This window comes from Harpegnathos saltator, unplaced genomic scaffold (assembly GCF_003227715.2).
Source record: "Harpegnathos saltator strain DR-91 unplaced genomic scaffold, Hsal_v8.6 scaffold184, whole genome shotgun sequence".
NCBI classification, from domain to species: Eukaryota; Metazoa; Arthropoda; class Insecta; order Hymenoptera; family Formicidae; genus Harpegnathos; species Harpegnathos saltator.
The window spans coordinates 160,266-185,746 of NW_020229966.1; the positions used below are offsets into that span (position 1 = coordinate 160,266).

The 25,481-nt window shown below is 49.5% G+C and overlaps 1 protein-coding gene across 3 annotated transcripts in view; it reads left to right on the forward strand.

Moving 5' to 3' along the window:
- Positions 1-265: 265 nt before the first annotated feature.
- Positions 266-25,481, forward strand: part of LOC105183181 (obscurin) — a 148,255-nt gene continuing 123,039 nt past the window's right edge. For all 3 annotated transcript variants that reach the window (XM_019841400.2, XM_025297745.1, XM_025297744.1), the window contains exon 1: positions 266-1,517. The gene's annotated coding sequence lies outside the window, so the exon portion shown is untranslated. The remainder of the gene's footprint in view (positions 1,518-25,481) is intronic.

Genomic DNA, 25,481 nt, shown 5'->3' on the forward strand with positions numbered 1-25,481 from the left:
GGGAGGCACCGACAGAGACAGAGGACGAGGGTTGGTTTGCCGAGCTCAGTTACGCCGCGCCCCTTGCGAAGAGCGTTGCACCACACGAGTGAGATCGTGGTATCTTCGCCGCTGAACAAGAGCGAGCGATCGCTCTCTCTCTCTCTCTCTCTCTCTCTCCCTTTTTCTCTCTCTCTCTCTCTCTTTCTCTTTTTTCTCCTCTCCTCTCCTCTCCTCTCCTCTCCTCTCCTCTTTTCTCTTCTCTTCTCTTCTCCTCTCCTTTCGTTTCCTCTTCTCTCCTCTCTTCTCCTCTTTCTTCTTTCCGCTCCGTTTCGACATTTTCCTCCCTCTTTCGCGGATGGTGCGGATAACGCGGCGCGTCGAAAAGCTGGGGAAAAGCTTCCGGCTTTGCGAGAAGAAGACAGGTAGCGCGCGCGCGCGCGTTGTTACGTGCACGTGTCTCTCTATCAAAAAATCAACGACCGTTTTTGTCGAAACACGACGACGATGTGCCATCGTTCTAAATCTCTTCGTCTCTTTCGTTGTTAAGTCTCCTTCGCTCGCTCTCCGCTTTCTCTTTGTCTTTTTCTTTCCCTTTTTCTCGTCTTCTCTCTCTCTTCTTGCTTGTGTCTCGTGATTATACTCCTGACTCTGTCTCTCTATTCCCTCCCCCTGTCTCTCTCTCTCTCTCTCTCTCTCTCTCTCTCTCTCTCTCTCTCTCTCTCTCTCTCTCCCCGTCTGCCAATTGAGAAAGCTACGCACCGGATGGTCCCATCGAGCTTCGGACAAAATATTTGGAAAACACGAGGGGAGACTCTGGAGCGAGAGAGGTCCTCCGGAGGACTCGCGCGCGCAGGAGGGTGTGTTTTAACGAAAGCGTGAGCCGCGCGCGAGCGGGAACGTGCGCGACATGTGTCGAGGGGATTATGCCAATTTCTCGGCTCTGTGCGTAATAACGAACAACATGGTGGCGGCGAATTAACATCGTTGCGTGGGTGCGATGTCCCAGCGTGTTCGCTCGCCCGAGTAAGACCTTTCCGGCCTCCGAAGAAACGCCGATCGGCAAGCGAGATAACTCGAGATATCCCGTGGAGCCCGTGGCCGGAGGTGAGGAGGTGAGGAGGTGAGGAGCCGCGTCCGCGCGAGAAGAAGACCTCAGGTACCCATCCCCGCGTTTCATCGCGAGGCCCATTCGAGTCGCCCATCACGGACCAGTCTTCGCAACGATGTAGCGGAGGAGGGAAGCGACAGGAAGTCTCGCTAGATGAGACGTCTCTCTCGGAGAGAAGGGAGAGAGAGGAGACGCAAGAAAATCGTCGTAATTGAGTGATCGACGCGCGCGTCATCCCGTCCGAGGGATCTGCCTTCGTGCTTTCGCGCGTAGAAAGACGTGAGACGCAGCGCCGTCGCGAGGGGAGACACACTGGTGTGACGGCTCCGGTTGCCCCGTGCAAAAATCCGGACTGAACAAAGTGAATAGAACGAGGGGGAGTGTGTGGCTCGACGATCCACGGCACCCGGAGGATCATCTGTCGAAGGTAAATAGGTCATGTATTTCGTATGCATGATTTTCTGCCAGTAGCTCGCTCGCGGCTACGAAGCGCATATTACGCTCCATCGGGCGAATCCGAGGGATCAATTAGACGACGCTCGAATTCTTCGCGCGCGTGCCCGTTCGTCTCTCGTCGGAGAGAAATCGCTCGGCGAATCATCCCGCGCGGCTTGAGCGCGGGATCGTCGGATGTCGCGCGAATTCCCATTGCGTTCGTACTCGTCGGGAAACGGAACAGTAAAAAATTTTGCAGCCCCGTGACCGGTTTTGCCGGCGAAACAGCATCGGTGAAATACACATTGACATAGCACGGTGTAATGTACACGTGCAGCTGCGGGGATATACGAGAACGACGCAGTTCCGCTTAGGGAGAAAAAAAGGTCGCGTTTTCGCAAATAGGACAAGAGGCAGATCCGGCCGTATTTGCCGAGCGATGCGGAGCGGAGCGCTCGGAGTGCGAAAAGGATCGCTTAATAAAAATACGTCCGACGGCCCGTGAAGCAATTCCCGTGTCAATCTAGTTCGCGCTATTATAAATAAACAGTACTTCCACGAACCGACGCTACGTGACGCCGGAAAATATGCTCGCCCGCCCCAAGGAAGTCAATCGCGCGAAAAAGCGTCGTCCTGGCCGGTGAGTGACGAGAGAGAGAGAGAGAGAGAGAGAGAGGAGCAAGTCTCAAACGCCAGACTTGGCTCCGACATTTTTTTAGCTGCGGTAAAGCCATAACGAACTGGGTCAAAGCGTAAGATGCATCGATACCCTAGCCATCCATTCACTAGCCGTGATTCCACGGAAAGAAAGTATGTCCGAATAAATTTAAGTTTCAAATGCGTACACACACCCTCTCCGGTCGCGTTCATACATAAATCCAAATCCATTACTCGCGAGAAAGGTCGGGAGGGATAACGGGAAAGTGGCGTATCCGAGCGGCGAGGAATCTTCAGTGACACGGACGAGCGATTACGAGCCATCAATTGTACGATCGCGCCACTCGAGCCGGCCAGGTAAACGCGAACGGACGCGCGAGATATCGAAGGCGGAAACTCGAACTCGAGCTTTTAAGCAACTGGACAGAAAGGTCGGGAGCGCAGCTGGTCGGATTCGTTCTCGCGACGCTTGAAACTTGCTCGATTTCGAGCGAATGAACAAACGAATGAACGAATGAACGAGCGGACAAACGGACAAAGGGGCGCTCGAGGGGGGCAGGGGAGGAAGGCACAGAAAGGGACGAGTGAGCGAGCGCAGGGACGTCCGAGTTTTAAAAGTCAAACGCGCGCAACTCAAGTTTCAGGATCCTCGCGACGGGGACCGCCCGTGCGCCGCGAGAGGATCCTTCCCGTGCGCGTGTGCAGGACAGTTGTGTACGAGACGCCATTGAATCGGCTGCACCGTCTAGGTCAGGCGAGCAAGACTGATAGAGGAACTTGAACTCGATCGCCGACTTTGTCCCCGATTGTCGATTTCCGCCTGTTAGACGCCTCGTCCTTCACCCCGACGTCCGGAATTACATATTAGCGCGAATCCGCTACCGAATGAACGCGATCCTCCTTTCATCTAATTTCACTCGATCAAAGTTGGCTCTGTCTGTCCTGTCTGTCTCGCTCCCGCCCTCTCTCTCTCTCTCTCTCTCTCTCTCTCTCTCGATCGATCGTTTAATTTCCTTAAAAAGCACTCGACGGAATGACGCGGCTGTTATCCCGGGCTGTTATCGGCGCGTTTCACCGCTCGCCGACACGCTCGACGCGATATCCTCGCCTCTCATTCACCGCGGACGATACGATTTCTCTCGCATGCGCGTAGCGGCCGAGCAATTCGCGAATCATAAACAAAATTGAGACCATCGCTGCCGACCGTTCTATCAGTCGATTTCCAGCAGTTTTTCACGGCGGGCGGGGGCCAGACAACGCCGCTGTGTAAAAATCCGCTGAGCTTTCCGCTCTTTGTCAAAAGAATGGATGATTAATCATACCGTCCTATACATATAGCCTCTTGTGCTTCCCGGCCTGTGTGTGTGTGTGTGTATGCGCGCGCGCGCATATGTGTACGTCTACATGCACGCGACACGCAGTCATTTCCGCGCGGCGCACATGCGTCAGCCGGGCGTATACGTGCGCCTTTTAGCGAACGAGGATTCATCAATGTCTAAAACCAGGCTGAAGCCTTCGTGAGTGATTGACCGCGGCTAGGACCTTGTCGCGCTCCACCGTTGTTCCGCTCCCAAGTGTCTAATATTTTCGACACTTCCGACCGCGCGCCTCGAACACGCCCGCAATATCCACGAGCCTCGCGGATTGTCCGCGTAATTCGACTGTTCCGGTTAAATTAATCCGGCCGAATTTTATAACATCGCGTGAGAAGTCCTCCTCTCCCGCCGCTGCTCCTCCCCCGCTGGGGATTCTCGCGATGATTAACAATTCGTCGTTGATTTTCGGCGCGAATTCCGGATTCCGGCTATCGTCGCTTGCGCTCGTTGCGCGTGACAATTCGTGACGAGCGCAGCGTCAGCTTCGGCCGGGCTGAAATTCACGGGACGGAATTCGAGATTTCATCCGCCATTAAGACAATACCACGGCGAGCCGGTATTTTATCTCCGACTATATACGCGCGCACATTTTTAGCAGCACATGCTCGAGCATACTCGCGCACGTTTATAAACCTCGGCTTCTCCTCGCCGTGCAGGACGTCCCGAAAGTCGCAATTAGAATTCCGCGGCGGAAAATTACACAGTTCGCCCAAGGTGGACTTAATAATTTACATCCGCCTGTCATTCGTCCCGAGCGTCACTCGACTCTCTCTCTCCCTCTCTCTCTCTCTCTCTCTCTCTCTCTCTCTCTCTCTCTCTCTTGTTAATTATCATCGCGGCGCTAATTACACTCTTCGCGCGTTTTCCCTCTCAGAGGGGGAGTGCAATATTCAGCTTTTTGCGACGGTCCTACTGCGAGCAACAGACGCGTCGACGTCGTGTGTCAACGTTCCGCCGACCTCGTCGCTCGCTCGTTTAGCCCCCGTGAGATAGACAACGTACGATTAGACGATTCGGCGGAAACGGGAAACCATTCGGTATGCCGCGAGCGCGAGCGCACGTGGATGCGCTTATCCGCTCGCCCTGACGGCTCTCGTAACCCACACACACGCTGACCGCCGCGTGTTGGCGGCCGCGAGAGTTCGACCCTGGATAGTCGGTAAGCTTATGAGCTTTTCGACCTGCGGATCAGCGGGATCGAAGCCCGGTGAACAAGGGCGACATAACCCTGGAGTCGCGTATATGTATCGCGGTCGATCGATCCCCGTGCCTCAAATCGTTTCCCCGATCGCCCTCACCTACCTCTCCTCACCCTATTCATCCCTTTGTACTGCACAATACACTACCGTGCGCCTTGTCGCGCGGCATTTAAGTGCGCGCGTACCGATTGTCGATCGTCCGCAGCTAATTATCGATTTTCCGCGCTCGCACGCGAACGTCATATTCGCGAAAGACGGGGGGGGGACGAAGGGGAGGAGTAGTGCTCCGATTGTGCCGCGGATGTCTCGTCCGGCTACACCCACGGTCGATCCCTCCCGTCGAGTGCTCCCGATCTGTCTTATTTACACGCGGAAATCGGGAGTTTCCCGCAAAAAAGAAAGGAAGGGAGAAACAATGGAATAAAGAAAAATAGCGCGACACGGTGAAAAAGTCGAGATGAAAAGAAACGATTTTCGGGGCTACGCAAATTTTGCAGCGCGCACAGTGCAATTGAGTCGGATAGAATAGAAATCGAGTTAGAAGCTGGAAACATAGGAACCTGCTACGTCGAAATTTGAACATACAAAGAGAGAGAGAGAGAGAGAGAGAGAGTTTAGTCAACGGCATAAAGTTAACGAGTCTGCAACGTAATTGCATGTAGAATGCAGACGTTCGTTCTCAGTTACCAAAAGATTCATCTAACTATGAAACACGAGCAATTCCGCTTCTGATGGAATGTTGAGTAAATCGGACGATAAATACGACAGGGATTAAATAATGTATCGGGTAAGCTTCACGATCGCCGAGCATTGAGCCGAATTTGGAGGAGTTTGTTTTACGCGAAGCAAGTTGAACACGAGAGAAGTCGGACAGTTGAATCGCCGTAACCGCAACCCTGAAATTGAGCTCGTTTAACCCGATTCTCGCGATGTATCCCTTTTTATGGTGTACACGTTTCTCCAGTTCGCGCTGCTCGCAAATTCGTCGGCCGCGGCCGCGGCCGCGACCACTCCGACGAAATGAATCGCCTTGATTTATCGTCGATCCACATTCGCGCTCGCTGTCGCCGCGCCTTTAACAATGCTTTCTACTTCGGCCTCGTCAGTTTGACATCGGCAGCTGCACACGAGCTGCATTAGCTCAGATAGGGAAAGAGAGAGAAAGACGAGATAAAAGACGAGATCGCGCGGAGTCAGGCGACCGCGCGAGAGTTTGTTTGTTACGCGATAATACGCTGCGCGCGTGCGATCGCATGAATTTAATAATATCGATGATTGGATCATACACGCCGCAAACTATCGTGCATTCGGACTATACAATACTTGACAGACCTTCCCCCTGTGTCGCGCCTCGCGTATCATGAACAGTGTGCATCGCGCGTATTTCACATATAGCGGAATTAATCATGTATCACGTGACAGACAGCGTGAAATACCGTACACGGTAATAATCAAATATAGATGCAATTATGTACAATTGAACCTCTGCACGAAACGTTAAGCTATCGGTTGTCCGGTTATTCGGAAAATGATCACTAACATTGTGTATTGATACCATTGTTGCTACTTCACTTGGAAGGGAAATTAAATTGTTTATTCTCGCGCGTCCGAACGAATGCGACGACGATGACGACAACGACGGCGAGCCAGCTAACCGCAAACTATTTCGAACGCTCCATTCTTCCGAGATCTGACTCGATCGAGAAATATTAGGACCAACGCGAGCGCGATTATTCATTAATCAATGCGGAAACGTCAGCCAGTTGCCACGAGATTGAACGTTCCTGCGGTGCATTCTGACACACTTTCACGTTTCCCCGACAAACTTTAAACATTTATTCCGGGCATGTGTAGCACTTTTTTTCACTTTTTATTTTATTTCTCTTTTCCCTCTTTTTTCTTTTTCCTTTTTGTTCCTTTTTTTTTCTTTTTTTTTTTTTTTGCGAACCATACCTCGATTTTAAACATAGTCCATCTAGTTATTGGCATTCCCTTTAAAACGAACAGCTAGGACGTGCTATTGTTAAATTTTACGCTCGAAAGTAACCGCTTTGTGATATTGCAATCGATCGTGCTCCGGCGACAAATTTTTGCATTGCTTGTGCGCGAAAAATTGGCTTCGCCGGAACTTGCACGCTTTCACGGCGACCGTGTAACACGAAATGGTTTCTCGAAATTACTTTCTCGCGGCGCGATCCGCGAACATCGACCATTTTTCTCTTAATACAATACACAGCCCCGCGCACATCTCTATGAAAGTTCAATCAGCGAATAACCGGATTGTATCCCCGCGCGTCCATTCTTTCCCACTTTGGTATTATTTCACAATGAATATTTCCTAAACTATGAGCACTTCGGCCGTGTCAGAGAAAAAGAGAGAGAGAGAGAGAGAGAGGAAGAGAGATAAGGAGAGAAAGAGAGATTGCGTAGAGCGCACAAACATGAAACGATTACGGCTCGCGCTGCGTCAAGTTCAATCATCAATCATCGCAAGCAATTTTGCATCGCGCCTCGACGGAAATGCGCAAGACAGTATAATTCAACGTAATAAAACAAAAATGGAGAAAAGAAAGAAAAAAAAAGAGAGAAGAAGAGTAAATCATGTATACGTTAACGAGCATTTCCCTCGCCAACTATTTTTCACCACCGCGCGGGACCTTTTCGCGCGTCTCGTCGGATAGCCCGCCGCCGAATCTCCACGACGTATAATATAAATCACCGAGATTCGCGATGAAATTTCAAATACGGAACGCGGGACGCGTATTCGCGACGGCGGCGATGGCGGCGTGCGTAAACCAGTGCTCTCACGTGTCATCACGGCTGTTTGCATTTCATTCGTGCGAGCGCTTGAAAATTCGCCACCTCCGTTCATTCGCGTGTCCGCGACAGCGCGCGCTCGTACCTCTTTCTCTCTCACTCTCTCTCTCTCTCTCTCTCTCTCTCTCTCTCTCTCTCTCTCTCTCTCTCTCTCTCTCTCTCTCTCTCTCGTTCTCTCGTCTGTCTGTCTGTCTATGTCTGTTTCTGTCTCTCTTCTTCTCTCTTACGTCCACCAATTGTAGTGCCCGCTCTCGCGCGCGCGTTCCGGGATGTTAATTTGCGAGCAATTCCGCAGGAATCGCGGGCGAAATGAGTTCTCTAAACGGAAAAGGGTAAGGTAACAGAAAAATTCATTTTCCACGCTGTTTGTCCCGGACATCGGGACAACCGAGCGAGATTCCAGAGCGTGCGCGCGGCGGCGACGGCGGCTGCGACCGCGCGCGCGTTGCTTTCTCCTCCGCGTTGTACCGCGTTTTATAGCACGGGATTGCGACTTTGCTGGCTGGCTCGTTCGCTCACTCGCGAGTACGAGAGTCGCATGCTCCCGGGGAAAACGAGGGAACGACAAATGAATTTCAGCGTGATTCCAGCTCTGTAATCTTATTTAAATGATAATGAGAATAGGATTCTGAAAATCGCCCGGAAAATCTTGCCGACGCGCGGTAAGCTCGTTACGATTTTATTCGCAACTGCGAGCTTTTTATTCCAATTGTTATTGCAATACCGTCTCCATCGCTTGCCCGTTCGCCTCTTTCTCGTCTGTCTTCTTTTTCCTCTCCGCTTTTTGCGCTTTTTCTTTTCTTCGCTCTTTCTCCCTCGCTCTCTCTCTCTCTCTCTCTCTCTCTCTCTCTCTCTGTCTCTCTCTCTCTCCTTCTTTTTCCTTCCATTTAATTGGGCGCATGTACTTAAATTCGGCTCGCCGAGCTCTGCAGCACTCAAAGAGAGCACTTCCGATTGCCTCTGTTCCGTTCGAGCGTTCGATTCTATTTGATTAACATGCGCGCGCGCTATATACGTGTGATTTCAAGCCAGCCGCGCGGCGGTTCTCGCGTTCGCCTCGGCCCAGAAGTAACAACGCACGCGAACGTAAGTGACAATTTATCGATGCGAGCTCGACGTGTATGCGAGGTAACGTGTGAATATTGAATGACACACGGCATGTATATGCGGCAAACCTAAATCAACATTGTGAATATATTAATTATTCGGACCTGACAGCAGCGCGTTTCCCAAAATCTAACAGTTGCTCTCTCGCGCAGCTGTAACCGGCCAATGCCAATGTAACTATTTCCGTAGCAATTAAAACGAACGCGCGCTCCCGAGCGCGCCGAAAGGGAACGAGGGAAATCGCAAAATTCGCAGCTTGTTTATGATCGTTTGTAGAGCAAAGGGGAAAAAGTGAAGAGAAAGAAACACGCGAGTCGCGAGTCGTGAGGAATTTTTTCGCTCGCGTGCTCGCGCAACCGTTCTCACACGGGCGGAATAATCCGAGTCGCGTAATGAAAGCTACTTTTTCGTGCGTTGATGTGTAATAAAAAAGGACATTTTACTTTCACGTCTGCACGAGCACGCCCGCGCGCGCGCGCTCGCAGGCGTTCCGCCGCGCTTGTCGGAATCGAGCATTTAAAAAAGAGAACTGTCGACTTCCGTTCGCTTGTGTATACACGTCGAGCTTTACGTCCGGTGGCTCGCAAATTGGAAACTTTACCGCTAATAGAGGAACCCGTGCTCGACTCTGTCGTTCGCGAAAAAAAGCGCATGTACGAGTCAAGCGAATCCAGAAGGAGTGCAATCCGTCCGACGCGCGTCCCGCGAATATTCGATAACGATTTCGATCGATTCGCGTAATTTTCCATGCAACAATACCGACCTCGCGCGATCCACGCGCTTCGCGTTCTCTCCTCCTCCCCTCCCCCCCTTCTCTCACACTCTCTCTCTCTCTCTCTCTCTCTCTCTCTCTCTCTCTCTTTCTCATTCTCTCAATTTACTCGTGTCCTTTTACCGTCACGGTTTTTCTATACGGCGCGACTTCCCCTCACGTCGAACTCGTAACTCCTAGCGCGGTCAGAAATACGTGCTGCGCTCATGAAGTCTCGTGCAACCACGGCACAATGCACGCGTAAATTCGCCGTCTCTCTTTCTCTCGTTCGTTTCCTCATTTTTTTTCCAGCAGCCTGAAAGAAGGTTGCTAACGTTTAACGTAAGGCGCTGCGGCGCGGTTGGCGCGCACGGAAATTAACGCGCCAAGTTGCGCGAGCATGAAAGCAAAACGGCTCCAACGCGCTCTCTCTCTCTCTCTCTCTCTCTCTCTCTTGCACCGGCTTGCCCCGTTTCATTTTTACACCTGCGCGCCGGCTTCGGCTTCGCGATTCTTCCCCGTTATCACGCGTTATCGCGCCTTTTACGCTGATCAAGTGAGAAAAACGATTCCGCGCGATCCAGGCTTTAAACGCTGCGCCGAGCACTTAATAGAAACAAATTAGCCGTTAAACCACATGTGCGGAGAACTTTTCCTATTATTTCCAGCGCGAGCGCGTCCGCCAACTTCCGCTTTACCTATCACACACACACACACGGCTGTCCGCGCGCGGCGAGCGACGCGCGGCGAGCGGCTCAGCGGATCGTAAATCCCATTTTCGCGTAATGCGTCGGATTTGTGAAGGAGCTCGAACACGACGAGCGCGAATCTCGCTTGATTCGCGCTTTCTGCTCCGCATAAACCTGTCCCGCCCGCACGACGAATGGATCGAGCTGCGAGCGGCCGTCGCGTCGTCGCTAATAATAATTGAGAAAGAGAGAATCAGCCGGAGTGTCTTCTTACTGGGGTATCTCGAAATATCGCGGTCATACGTTTGCGCGCGCGAGTGTCACGAGCGATACAGAACTTCGCGGAGGGACTTTGCGATTGGGACAATCGTCTCGTCGTCGATCGTCCGAGTATTATTTAGCGCGCAGCGTCGAGCAACTAAGGTACGTGTACAAGATTCATGTCTCCGCCCCGACTAGAAATTTTGATCAGGTTCACCTAACATTGATAAGGACCTAATAGGGTGAATGAAAGATAATCCTAAGTAAGTCGGTCCTTATAATGCCCTAACGACAAATGAGTAAAGAAGACCTTTATAAGGTTATAATGATTGGGTCCACATTAGGATCTTGATATACCAACCTACTAGTGTATGATATAATATGATTCAGTTAATCAGGTCCTTGTCGAGATCTTATTCATTGTACCTAATATGATTTGCATTATCAAGTTTTAACAAAACAATTTTTCGGTGTCATTTCCAAATATAAAGATGTTTGCATTGAAAAAACACTTCAGATCACTTGAATATATTTGTAAAATGCTATAGAAACTATCCTTTTTTAGCAGTCAATAAATGGTTATAAAATTAACGTGACATGCAACTTTTCTCTTTAGCACTACTTTATGTCTTGTCACCCTGTGATACTTCATGATCTTATGATATTCATTTTATGTTTCTTTTCCGAAACATTTTACAGGTATGCTCAAGCGATCTAAAATATTATTTCATGCAAATTTTTGTTTGGAAATGACATGAGAGAATTCTCAGCGTGTCATTTCTTATTTCTAATGTCACCATCCAATATAGCCATGGCGAGTAATAAGGAGGCGTAATTTGAAAAAAAAAAGAAAAAAAAACGTAATAAGGATTCCATACAGTAACTCAATAAGAACCTGCCTATGAATCCTTACTAAGGTCCTGATATCCACGCTGCGTTACATGATTTACTAAGACCCGATATTATTACCTTTTTGGGACCTGGTGTCCAAATGAGGTTAATCTGATCAGAACCATGGGATAAATTTGTATTCGGGGTAAAGGGGTTAAAGGGGTAAATTCCACGTCGGCCGCGACAAGTTTCGGCATTCGGCGAGCCACTCGCCTCGCCGGCCCGTTGTCCTCGGATATATCCGTTTACCCGTAATGAATGATAAACAGGTCAATCGAGAAGTCATTATCGTTAGATATGCTAATCCCGGAAGTTGGAGCGGCCGCGGATACATCCTCGTCTTAAGTTTCCGCCAGGAACATCCACTGAATTGCTAACGGTAGGGCCATCGGCGCGGCGGGAGTCTGAGGAACTTTCGTGACGAATCTCGTTTCGACCGTGCTCGCATAATTTCGCCATTGAACACGGTCGAGTATGCTGCGCGCCACATTCCGTGTCGCCTCTTTACGGCGCGTCTTACCCTCTCGTGCTCCCCAAACACAACCCTACCTTCGAGCCCGCTTGCCGACCTTGTCGCACTCACCCACGCTTTATCGCATTCCCCATCTCCTCTCCCTCACCCTCACCCCTCTCCTCTCTCTCTCTCTCTCTCTCTCTTCCTCCTTCTCTTATCCCCTGCCACCCTTTCCTCCCTCCGTCCCACTGCCGTGCTCTATCGCTCTCTTACGATGCATCGCTCCCCGGCCGATCTCTTCCGCGAGCGCGCGCGCCCCGTGGCTGCTCTCTTCGCAGACTGGAATACAAATTGCCCGGTGGCGTGTCGCCTCACAAGTAAAGTAGATAACGGCAATTAGAACATCATCCAGGGCAGCAGCGACATGGGTCCAAATCGTTTAATATCGACCCTTTTCTTGCTCGATTGCGCGAATGAGTAACGCGCGTCGACGCGACGAAATCCCGTCGGGCGTGCGCGCGCGCGCGCGTCGGTTGCAATCGCATTAGCTGCTTGAGCGTGTCGCGTTAACGATAACGATAATCAGATCGACCTATATACGCCGGTAACGGCTGGCGTTTAATATGGACAACCTGTACGTATTTGGGCACCTGCAGCGGGTCCTGCGAAAGCCGGCGCGCTCGCGATTCCACAGCGCGGCACAAGTTTGCCCACCTACTCTCTGTCTCTTATTTTCCACGGTGATCTCGAGCGAGATTTTCAGCACGGAAACGCACGTCTCGGAGTTCGCTGCTCCAAAATGTCTCGGAATAATTCAGGATAATTGTTGTAATGATGTCGGTGAGGGCGATTACGGTCAGACCGTCTCGGCTAAAGTATTGATAAGGACGATTTGCATGCCGGCGGCAAACAACAGCAAATTAGAGAGTTGTCTTATCGACGTTAAAGTTCCATCTTTTGTATTTATCGCGGCCTCTCTCGCTCTCCCTCCCTCCCTCTCTCTCTCTCTCTCTCTGTGTCTGTCTCTCCATCCCCTTCACAGAGCAGCGGATTCTAACTCCAATTCTCCGCTCCGTCGCAACTAACAATGCATCTTATTGGAATTCACACTGCTGTGCGTGTTTGCAAGTTTGTCGCGAAGTTATCCGCTAACACACTTGTTGTTGCGTGCGGTTCGCTTAGGTACTCTCGTGGATCTTTGCGCCGCGGAATACGAATGGGACTCGGCGCTACGTCTCGTCTCAGAAGTGAATTAGATAACGGCAATTACGATGTCATCTTCAGCGCGAAAGTAACGACTCGCGCGATTAGCTTCGTCTGCATGTTACATCGCGCACACGGATAAGGAACCCCCGGACCCGCGGTTGTCGACGTCGCGTCGCGGTGACGCTCCACTCTGTCTCGAGATAAAATATTACTCCTCGCTCAAATTTAAAAATTGCACCCTGTGCTCCCGCCGCCTGTCATGTTCCGCTCGAATTTTACGTGAAATTCTTACTCTAGAGGGCCGCGTTTCAGTATAATCGTACGTGTTGCGTTCGCAAGCGCATCTGGCGAATTGAAGGTTGCGTTAAAACGCGTGAAAAATGTGACGGGACAATATTGCAGGCGCGTCGCGCGCCTTCAAAGCGGTGCGTAACCGCCGTTATAATCGTGCGAGCAGTTCGCCGAGCGACCCGACCAGTAAGGAGATATCACGCGCGCTGTTCGATCGACCAGAAGTTCCCAACGAGGAGAATATCCTTGTCACGTATGTAACCAATCGAATGTTTTCGATAGAGTCTACTTGGAAATTGAACGTCCGCGGCATGCAGGCCCGCGCGAACGGGTAACTTTTGCGACCAAATTCTACTCACACGCGAGAGAAGCGAAGGAGAAGAGAGAAGAGGAGAGACGAGAAGGGAGAGACGAGAAGGGAGAGACAGAGAGAGAGAGAGAGAAAGAGAGAGAGAGAGAGAGAGAGAGAGTTTCGTCGATAGTTTTGATTTCACAGCCTTTCGCGGTAACTAGCTAGCAAACGCAGCGATGGCGCCGTCCCTATTTCTCGGCGCACGAAACTTCGAGAAGGCGCCCTTTCCCGACAAGGCGATTTTTCGCTCTCCGCTTGTCGATGCGATGCTCGTCTCTCCCGACGAGGACAAGCAAGCGCGCGACTTCCTCATGTTGAACGAACGAATGAACGGACGAACGGACGGACGAACGGACGGACGGACGGACACGCGTTTTATGACCCACCGTGAAGTTTTTCCCGACAAACGTCTTCCCGGACGCGCTCGGTTCACTTTATACATTTATTCATACGCCGTTGAGCACCGCGCGACAATGTCATCCGAGCGCGTTGGAGCTCGTAAAACATGCGAAGAGAAGCGTTAGGTGCGTCACAGAGATGCGTGAAGCGCAACGCGCGGGATTCTACTCGCAAATTTCTGTTCTCCATGAAACCTCGGCCCGGTGTATCTCGCTGGCGCTCGTTTACGGTTGTACGAGGTAGAATTTAGTGAAATGTAAGAAGTAAAGCGCGCAAACGCATAGGACTAGCGGCGGAGACGGCGGCGGCGGTGGCGGTATTGTGCGGTGGTGCACGTGTTCTTATCGTCGCGGGTATATCCGCGGCGAGCGAGCGCGAATCGAAAAACGGCGAACAAATATCCGATAGTGTCAATTCAGCGATAGAAGGAGTCAGCTGTGTGAATTCATTCAATGGGACGCAACGTTGCATCGGTTCCCGTTGTGTGCACCGGTGTGCACTCGACCTCCGAGATCCAGGTGCCAACGTAGCTATTCGGCGCGACCAAATCGCTGAGCAAAGCGATACCGCGGTTGCGAGAGATTCGGCGGCGACACGCCAGAAACAGATATACATGCATCGATACGACTTCATTGATTGAATACATCCGCTCCTCCGCGGCGAATACGCCTTTAACGCTGCCGCGTGCTATCTCGCGACGGACGCTACTCCGCGAATTAAAGGTTTGACTTGAGGATCCTGCGAGAGCGACTTTGCGAGGCTGAGCAACGCACGTGGAAGGATATACATCGCGGCGCGCAAGACGACGGGAGTTATGTTAGAAGCGCGTTTAATTTGTCGCCCTCGAAATTTCTCGGAGGGAAATTTCTCCGTCGGGACGAGGGAAAGTTCGCTGCAAGCGACAGTGAAAATATCGTCACCTCTCTCCCCCTCCTCGAGTCGCGCGAGTGCGAATGCTTCGCTCAAACTTGGAGTGGATTCCTAATCCATACGAATGAACAAAATAGATTGGGCTAAATTTGTTCCGCTGAGACGGTGCAGTATACCGGAATAATTCCGCGATTTCGCTCGAAAATATATCCAATCGACGATTCGTAATTTCAGACGGGAGAATTCAAACGGACGATTCGCATTTTCAAGCGGAAGAATTCAATCGACGTCGATTCATTCTATATGAATGAAAAGTCATACAGAGAGGTTGGCCGTCTTTTTCGAATACTTTCCGAGTGAAATTTTACTCGGCAACAGATAATTGAAAAGTTTTCCCCTAGAAACACTGCAACGTTTCAAAGCATTTCTCTCGGATAAAAATATACCGACTATTGAAACGTAAATTCTATGGAAAAAGCTCCCGAATCGAGCTGATATTTCGTATTGGCGATGCCGTCATCTCATAATATTCCCTCGCTCGTTTAACGCGACGTTGAATTACCGTAATTGGCACAGCTCGCGCTATGACTCGGTCGCATGATATCATATTATGCGACGCGGGACCGGTCGCACAATAATTTCCACAGATCGACGAAATACGCGGGACAATCACGCGACTCTCCCCTTCCCCGCTCCCTCCCGTCGCCGATCGATCGTCTCTTCCGCGCGATATTTTGCGTCGAGCATGTGACGAGATAACGATACGAGATATTTCGCATCGTCCACGAGATGCGCGAGGTATGCGGTTTCCGCTTGGCGGAAATTACGCGGGCGTGCTGAAGGCGTGCGAGAGGAGAGTTCAGCGCGAGAGAGACAGCGCAGGCGTGCAGCGCGGGCGAATCTCGCGCACGCGTGTAATAAGCATGACGCGTATTATGCGGTCCGCGATACTAAAATCCAAAACCCACGCGGTTCCGTCGCACCGCACCGCACTGCACCGCACTGTACCGCACTGCACCGCATTGCACCGCACCGCACCGCACGGCAAGACACAGTATACAATACGGTTCTTTGCGCACGGTTCACGGCGGAAACAAACAATGCGGAAACGAGATTTCGTAGAGGGTCGGCATATTAGCCGTAATACCTGATTGTTCTTATCACAACGGACAAACGCGACCGCCCGGCGCCCGCGTTCGGACACATGTTCGCCGCGGGATGTTTCCGCGCCGCAAAACACAATCGTAGTATGTACATCGCACGCCCTCGCACACCCCCGCGCGTCCTCGCTTCACACTTCATCGCGGTCGTAGAAGCCGCCGTGAAAGTCACACCACATCGTCGATTGCCTCTCCCGTCATCGGGCGGACTAGAGTGCGGCAGACCGTTCAAATACTTTCTCGATCTCTGCGAGCGAGCTTCGACGCGATTTACAAGTCATAAACCGCAGGGAGCGCGGGAACGACGCGGCTCCCCTGTAATTGGATTAAACGTAGGTCGGGACGCTTTCGGCGAGGCGATTAGAGGATAATCGTCGCCGGCGTGGAGTATAGTATCCTATTACTAGATTATGCGTTAAATAGCGTTAGACTCTAATTTCTGACACTTATCGTCAGGTGCTGCGCCGTGCAGTAAAATCCATTCCGGACAGGATCGGCGAAGCGCATGGGATTACACGTCGAAGATAATATGCGATACGAGGGGTCTTACACGGCCGAAATGACCCTCCCGAAGCTACTTCGCCGGAGGGAGAATACTTCTGCGCGCGTATGCAGATAGATATTGAATTTTCACGCTGTCACTAGGAAATAATTGTACAAGTTACTAATTCCGAACTTGGCGACCTTAATTTTCTCGAGAAGTTCTCTCAGCAATTTCGAGAAAAATTTTCCTCAGCGAAAACGTCGAGGGAGATCGTTATTTATGGCGAGTTCGTAACTTTCGACATATCTTTGCAGTTAAACGTGAAATTACAAAATTCTCTCAAAGTCCGCTCGAAATCGATCGAAGAAAATAGCAATATAATCCAACTTGATAGCCCGACGTTTCGTTCGCGACAAATCCCGCCTTCTCCGATCGCTTCTATCTTCGTCGGCGTACCTCGGCGCGTTTTTGACTGAGGAGAGAAATGAATCTCTCGTGGAAATTAAGGTCGCGAGTTCTCCGGGACATTCACATGGCTGTACGTGTCTGTCATAAAAGGCGCTCGCGTGCGCGCGCGCGCGCGCGCGTCGATTATAGAACGCTTCTGCAAAATCTCGCGATTATTTACCAGACGATAAAAATTCAGCCGCAACGAAGGCGACGAGACGAGAAGTTATTTCCGAACAATCCCGGCTGCTCAAACGGCCGATCAACGACGCGATACGCACTCGAATCTGTTCGCTTAGGACGCGCATTAATTTCCGATTGGCTTCCTTCCTGCGCACAACAGGGACGCGATACCATAAAATTCCCCCGCGTTTGAGCACTCTTTGAAAAGCCACGGCTATTATAAACGTATTCTCCCTCTCTCTCTCTCTCTCTCTCTCTCTCTCTCTCTCTCTCTCTCTCTCACCTGCTACTAGGGATGGGCTTCGTCAAAAAAAAGCATCGTCTTCGATTTAATCGATTATCAAAAAAATCGTTTTTGCATAATCGATATTTTCTTAAAAATATTCATAATAATCGATGTTTTCCTAGTCTATTTTAAATTAATGTGAAGAGTTTATATGTTGCAACAATAAATTAATATATTATTAAAGACCCTTAAAAACTCTTTTACAATGGCTGCAAGCATAAGCTTATATAAGAATAAGGCTATAAGCGTAAGCTGCAAGAAATAAACCAATTAAAGTCGATTGTTCTTATAATAGTCGACTGTTGTTGGTTTATTTTTTACTGTTTACTGTTACAGCTTTATTTCTGCAACTGTTGTAGACGAGCCTTAATAGTGGTAAACAAATTCCCTAGTGATAAAAATTTAGTAACAAATCTACTAGTATAATCGACGAAAAGTATAATCGATCGAGGGAATAATCGGCCCTAAAAATATCGGTCTGATCGATTTTTCATCGGAAAATAAGAATCGATGCTTGTTTTTCATCGATCGATATTTGCCCATCACTACCTGCTACTTTCCATTCTGCTCGGGCAGATCGACACGACCGCTCGCGTGTCGATATTCGCGTTCAACGGAAGTCCCGCAAATTTTATAATTGCCGCCGGGAGATTAGCGTTCTCAAAATTACGAACTTTGTTGCTCCGTATACTCGAGGGACTTCGCGAAATAAATTCTGCAACGGTTGCTTTCGATCATCGAGAAAACACCATCGAGCGAGTCTCGCGGCTTTCGTTCGCACCGGAGAGAGAGCTCCGTCGTTCCCGCGAGGAGAAACGGAAACAAACGTAATGAATTATTGCGACGGGACCGGGCACGGTCTTGAGCGACCGTTTAAATTCGTATTAACGCGCGCGAGCGTGCGAAAAAGAGAGTCGAGTGCCTCTTTTTACTCGTAATTGCTCGCTATCGCCGGGGTTTCACCTCGCCTCGCCTTCATTTACCGAACGATATCGGGGGAAGCATTTGCTTTCATTTCGAGGCGTGCGCTCTCTTTTCCTCTTTTCTCTCTTCCACCGACCGCCATGATCATTATCCTTGGCGATGAAACCCGCCGCGAAGTCCTCGTATATCTCGCATCGCTATATTCCTCTGTCGACGTTTTCTCCATCGTCTAACTCGCCACTTTATTAGTCCACCCAACTGCGTGCCGTCTATTCGCATTCACATATACATGTGTAAATATATGTATATATACATATACATATATATATATATACACATGCATTGTACGTAGTAGTGCGAACGAGCGGGAAAGCAGACGAGCGAACGAGAAAGCGGGAACGGACGTCCGCACCAACTTGCGCGAACTGCATGAATATATGAATGTATATCGTCACGTATGTGAACATATAGCTCACACGACTCCATCGCGGTTGCGATCGCATCGATATATTGAACGATTGCTCACGGACGTCGCCACGTTTAATCGACCTAATCGCGAGATTCGCTCGCGCGAGCGTGCGAATTTATCATCGCTATCTGTCTCTTCCCGGGGATATCGAATCGTTTCCAGAGTAATATACAACTTCGTAAATTGCACGATCGGCCGATTAGCATTAGAATTGGCCGTAACGCGTGCTAAAGTGCCTTTGTGAATTTTTCGGACAATATCGAGCCGCTCGAGGGCACGAGTCGCGAGCGATAACGATGAGAATTCTGTCGGGAATGAGACGCGCGTCGCGGAATTTATGGTACACGCTTGTATCTGTCGGACTCGGTGCAATAAAATACCGTCAATCGCGGCATGCAGCAACGTGCGGCGTGAATGGCGTCGTGTTTAAGAATCGGCTGATCCAGATTGTATATCTTCAATTGCTCAAACGACAACGGCGAAGTTGCTCGTTTTGCTATTGTCGTCCGCGCGGTGAGTGATATTTTATTGAAATTTCACTTCAGTTGTCGTGGCTTTTCATTCTCATGGAAATAGACGACCATTAGCGGGGCGTCGTTAGACTCGAAAGAACGACGGGCGTCAGCGTGCTGCAACTACGCTGTAACTACGATCGATTTGAAAACAACAAGAAAAAAGAGAGAGAGAGAGAGAGAGAGGAAGCAAAGAAGAAAATTATAAGCCGTACATTATTCATGTAAAGTATCGACCGATGCGGAGAAATTCTGTCATGTGGTAACGACAAATTCATAGCTCGTCGAAAAAGACTGGGGGAGATTAAAAACGGGCCGCGCATGATTGACGTAAAACTAACTAAAATTTTCAAGAGTCGTAGTCGGATATAGAAGGCCGATGCGACGCGACGGAGTGCTCGTTCGCTTCTCGAGAACTTAATCCGATGCCGAGTTAAGTACACGGGAATTTTACAAGCCGGAGCTCTTTTACGACGTCTCGGAATAGGTAATATCGATTATCAGTAGACTCGGCTGAATTTTACATCGCGACTTTACGAGGCACGTCGACTTTAACGTCGGCGTCGCACGGCATCATTACTGTCGTCTACGGAGAATGATGATTTGTGGAGGTACCCGAGGAACGACAACGAAATCTGCAGTGATTTCACTGCGCAAAGATCAAAGTAAAGAGAAAGAGAGAGAGAGAGAGAGAGAGAGAGGCAGGGGGGATACTACACGGGTCAATTAAGGGAACTAGAACGACGTTGTCATAAAACGGAGCAAGCTCGTTAAGCAAAAATATTAAATTTGACTTGGTCTGGACCAGCGTCAGTATTTTTGAATGCATATCGATACCTCCCTCGAAGCACCACCACTGTCTGCCTATTTCCATTCTGCTCTAGGGTAATTCTACAATGAGTTCGACGTGCCACATACATAAACACACACGCGTGCGCACACACACACACACACACACACAGACACATACACACGCACGCACATGCACACTCCGACGGAGCGCATTTTCCCTTATGGACGAACGCGATCGTGCCGCATTGAGAAATTGAACGCGAACAATACGTACGAGCGTGCGCGTATACACGCGATCGCAACGACGGATATACAACTCGAGTAAAATCTCGCGACAACTGTATTATGTATTATGCAGATAGCGCGATAATGTCTCTGTACTTTGCGTCGCGAAATACGCGTATCGATACTACGCGTTACTCGTCGTAGAATTCCCCCGTGCAATTTCAAACTCGCCCTCCCGCTCTCCTCGCGCGCGTACTCTCTCGACATCGCAGTGTCGATCTCTTGGAAACATGGAGTGTTGAGCTCAGTAAGCAACGTAATCCATCCGCGAGTACTGCCGGCGCACGGCGAAGGACTGCGAAGTGCGCGGCGCTAACGTCTCTGCGTATGAATATGACGACGCATGCATATCGCGATCTATTTTTCAGTGGCTGATCTCGTCGAAACAATGAGGGCCGCGCGGGAGTGTGTAGTCGCTCAAGTCGCTGCCTCGAGCTTCACGCAACCTCGGAAAGTTCGCGATCTCGAGGTTACGCGAAACTTGAGAGACGCGTGTTGTACGTACATACGTACGTACGAACGCACACCCACACGAGGAAGCGAAAGCGAGGCTTCTCTCTTTCGGCTTCACTCTCTTCCTCTCTCGTGTATATGCCCACATAAGTGCACGTTAGCGCTGAAGAGTGCCGGGGAGCCACGCGTGTCTGCAGTTACTTGTACGTGCGGCGCGCATCAAACATTCATTCGGCTGGTAGCACGAAATGGAGTCTCGGCTTCGAGCACGTCAGCGTACTCGGTACCGAGCGTTTACCGATCCTTTCGCCAACTATTTTGTGCGCTCGCGTCGACGACGCGGGCTCACGGGAATCCGAACTGAACACTTCGGCGAAGGAGATCTCGGCCGATCGACCCCGCCGAGTGCCTTCCGAGTCCGGATTCTCTCGGTCGCGTCGTAGCTTACATTCTTTCTTCGCGCTCTACATCAGCGCTGCTAGCTCACTACTGCCCCGTTTTTCGATGTTAAGTATATCCGAGAAACTTCGTTCTTCGCCGTTACAAGGAGGTCTCGGGTTAGCAAAAGTTCCGATCGGAGAAAGAGAGAAAAGGGACACGATATAATCTATCCTTTTATTGAGAAGTATTTTATCAATGAGTGGAATCGCGCAATTTATTTAGCTTAACATCGAACACACAAGCCTTCTCTGTAAAACGCAAAGCGACAAGGACACTCACACGCGGCGTTCTGTTCTTTTTTATTGATAGTTATCCGGCATTAATAAGTCGTGTCGATTCAGTTGGTTACTTTATATCGAAGAGACGCGCGATTTTTCGGGAGCGAATGGGACACGAGAGCCTCCGACAACGACATCGTCGTGATCGTCGACGTCGTCGTCGCCATCGTGCCAAGTACCTTGATTAATAAATGTGCTTGTATTCGTAACGCGGATCCATCCTCGGCTTCCAAGGATTCGCCGCGCGAACGCGGCTGCAACGAGGTATTAGAATAATTCACTATTTCGACCGTTTCTTCAAAGAGTCCCCCCCGCGCGGCGGCACGTTACGAGCGTGCCGAGATGAAAGATCCTAACAGCGAGAGCCCCGACGCGATGACGCCAAGTTTGCCTGAGAAATTCATAACAACCCTGTGGGCGAATGACCTGTTAAAGGATTCCACGCGCGTTCATGCAGTTTGCACCACGAAAACGACAGGTCGAGTTCGACAAATTATTACCACTCGCTCATCATTCACAGCGTCTTCCTCGTCTTTTGCGGAAATAATAGATCGAGACGACGGGCGATTTAGCATCTTGATTCGGCGAAAGTGCGACGTCACGAGCAATCGCGCGACTGTTCATGAGAGCGATTCAGCGGAATGATCGACGCGCCGATCTGTCTCGATGAATATCGCATCGGTTCTCGGAGGGTCTCGGGAGGGTCTCGGGAGGGCCTCGTCGGCGGTTTGCCGACGCGAATATTTGCAAAAGAGCGAGCACACCGTCCCGCGGAAACGAGCCGCGTCCGCGGGAGCGGCTGCGGCTGCGACCTCGTGTCTCTCTACGTGTCTATCTAACGCGTCGCCAAAAGGGTGGAATAGCACTGCGGATGTAATAAAAGCGTGTCCAATACATTTAAAATCCGACTCCGTTGCTCATACGCGGTCGCTAGACTTTCTCACGTTCGCCCGGGCGGCCGTCCCTCGCGATGGCTGTAACGATAACCCTCCCGAAAACACGTTTACCGGACAAATTTGAAGCAGCCGGAGTTCATACACAGGATTACAAATCCATCCACGCTATGTCCGATTACTGTGCCTTAAGTGTCCCCCCCCCCTGTTAAAAGCCAAATCGCGCGATGCTCCAATTTTTTATCCGACAGTTGGGCGATTATCCATTCGCACGAAATGCACGGTGAGCGTACTGCTCGACTCGCGCGTCGAGCGTATCGCCGATGTATTGGGTTGGCAACTAAGTGATTGCGGATTTTAAATAAGAATGAAAATTCAAAATTTTTAATTTACTTTTTAAAATTTTTTTCAATGCATGTATGCGATACATTGAACTTCTCTGCGATATCACGTGTTGTGCTATGACGATCTGAATCGATAATGGCCTTGATATGGGTCTCATCGACTTCAACTGGACGGCCAGATCGTTGAGCATTTTTCAATGAAAAATCACCAGAACGAAATCTGGCAAACCAATTTTGACACTGCCTTTCTTTCAAGGCTTCATTCCCATATACGGCACATAACTTCTTGTGTGCTTGCGATGCGTTCTTGCCTTTTCGGAAATAATACAATAAAATATGTCTCAAGTGCACGTCTTGCTCTTCCATTTTTAAATTGGGATAAAAACAAAACTAAACAACTAATCGATATAATTTTTGTACTAAATGAAAGGTAGAAGTCCAAACAATAAGAAAAAAATATAGGTTAGGTACTTTGAACACGTTAACGAAACAAAAGAAAGTGTAAAATCCATCTGTCGACAAAATCCGCAATCACTTAGTTGCCAACCCAATAGAATTTTCGCGACGCATAAACGCGGACGAACGCGAAAAATTATGAGTGCGCTGAAACACCGAACGTGTGTAATTGTCGCTGCGAACGCGCAACAGAGAGACGTGATTTCTACCGAGAGACGGAGTGAAGTAGAATAGAATAGGATAGACAGACAGAGAGAAAGAGAGAGAGAGGGAGAGAGAGAGAGAGTTCTAAATATCGCGAGGTATATCGTTGCTGAAATTGTCGCGACGATTTCCATAACATTTGCAAATTCCACGGCTATATCGTAGTCATGGCTCGCGGCTGACCTAAAAACGCCATGGCGCGCAAATTCCGCGACCCGTTCGAACCTACGCGGGAAATTAAATTTGCAATATTAATTCCGGGAGGTGCGGCTCTAGCGACAATATCCTGCTCTTCTTCTATTCTTTTTCGCGGCTGATAACAAACGCGCTCTTTGTCTCGTTCTTTTTGTTGTTGTTGTTATTTCATTTTTCTCTCCTCTTCGGCGATTTACATCACGCGTGCCGGCGCTTCGAACGGCGGAAGGATGGAGAAGCGAAAATACGAACGATAACACAACGACGGGTTTCTCAAGAAATTCCCTCGGCGAGACGTCGCTAAATGAGCGTGAGAACGTCCGCCGGCTCGAGAGAGCGAAACAAACATCCCTTCGCGAAGACTTGTTACGATACCGAGGGTGAACGTGGACGTGTTGAGAACGGAAGAAATCGACGCTATAATATCACAAAGTATCACAAGAGAGTGACAGATTTAAGCAACCATCCGCCGCGTGAATCGCCGCAGCCGCCTACGCACATTTACGCGCGATAGTTCGCGTCATTTATCCGCTAATTATCCCTTTCGAATTTCCGCGATTGCCTGCCGCATATTTTACGTTCGTGTCCGCGAGATCTATCGAATTTACTCACAGTTACGACAGACATCAACGTAGATTACGCGCGCAAATGTTACGGAGAGCGAGTTCGCGAGTCCGCACACACACACGTACGACTTTTAATAAAATATTGTAATGAGACAGTGGGTATGTCCGTGAGAGTGGGATTTGAATTTTAAATCCATTAGGATACACCACGAATTTTAATAACGGATTAATAATAAATACTTTGGTCTCTCCCTATCTCTTATTTCTTTTTATCTTCCTATACATATGTATATATATTTCGGGAGAAAAAATTAGTATCCGATTGATCAATCGATTTGATCGTACATATACGGAACATGTTTGCATCATTTTACCCTAAAAAGTAACAACGAGAAAAATCTCTTTTCGGCGCTTCAAAATTCGTTGTGTAATGTGAAACTACCGAGACGCGTCGGGAACCACGGCGCATCGATGATGCACGGAATATTCAGTATCGAGAATAGATTCCGAAATCACGATCGAAATTGGCCAGTCGCGTATCGCGTAGCGCGCGAGTCGCAATGCCTGTCGTAAATCATCCGATTGTGCGCGCTACAAGGGTCACTGAGCGCGATTCGTTAACGATTTCTAAAGTTCCCGCCGTGTTTTACCGCGGCCGAAGATCCAGCGGGATTTACGCGAGATGGTCCGAGATAGTCCTCCACTCTAGCTCTAAGCTCTTTTGTTGAAATATAATTTCCCCACAAATATAATCTTCCTCCCGTCTCTAAATCCCAATGAGATTAACCGTGGTACGAACACGATGAGAAGATATTAGTTACCAGCGCGACGATCAATAACCAACATGAGGCACTTCTAGCGTGCCAGTTATCGATAATGAATTTGCCTTTGCGTATTATCCACTTGCTCTTTCGTTATTCAATCACATAATGTATAAAGGCGCTTCAGAGCAGCCCAGTGCTTATCGCGTCAGAAATAATTGCGTCACAGGATATACATATATATATTGCGTGCGTTGGCCAAATCGGACAACTCAACTCAAACTTACAACGTAGGCTTTACTACTTAAACTCACCTTCAATTTAACGAATCTTGCACTGTCGTGCAATATTTGCATAGCGCATTTCGGAATTTAATCAGAAGCAGAAATCTTAATACGAAAATGTCGGAATTTCAAATTTTCTCGTACTATAGACTACTATAATCATAGTCAGTTATAAACGCGCGAATTTCGCGCGCTCCAATTAACCATTCGTTATTCATT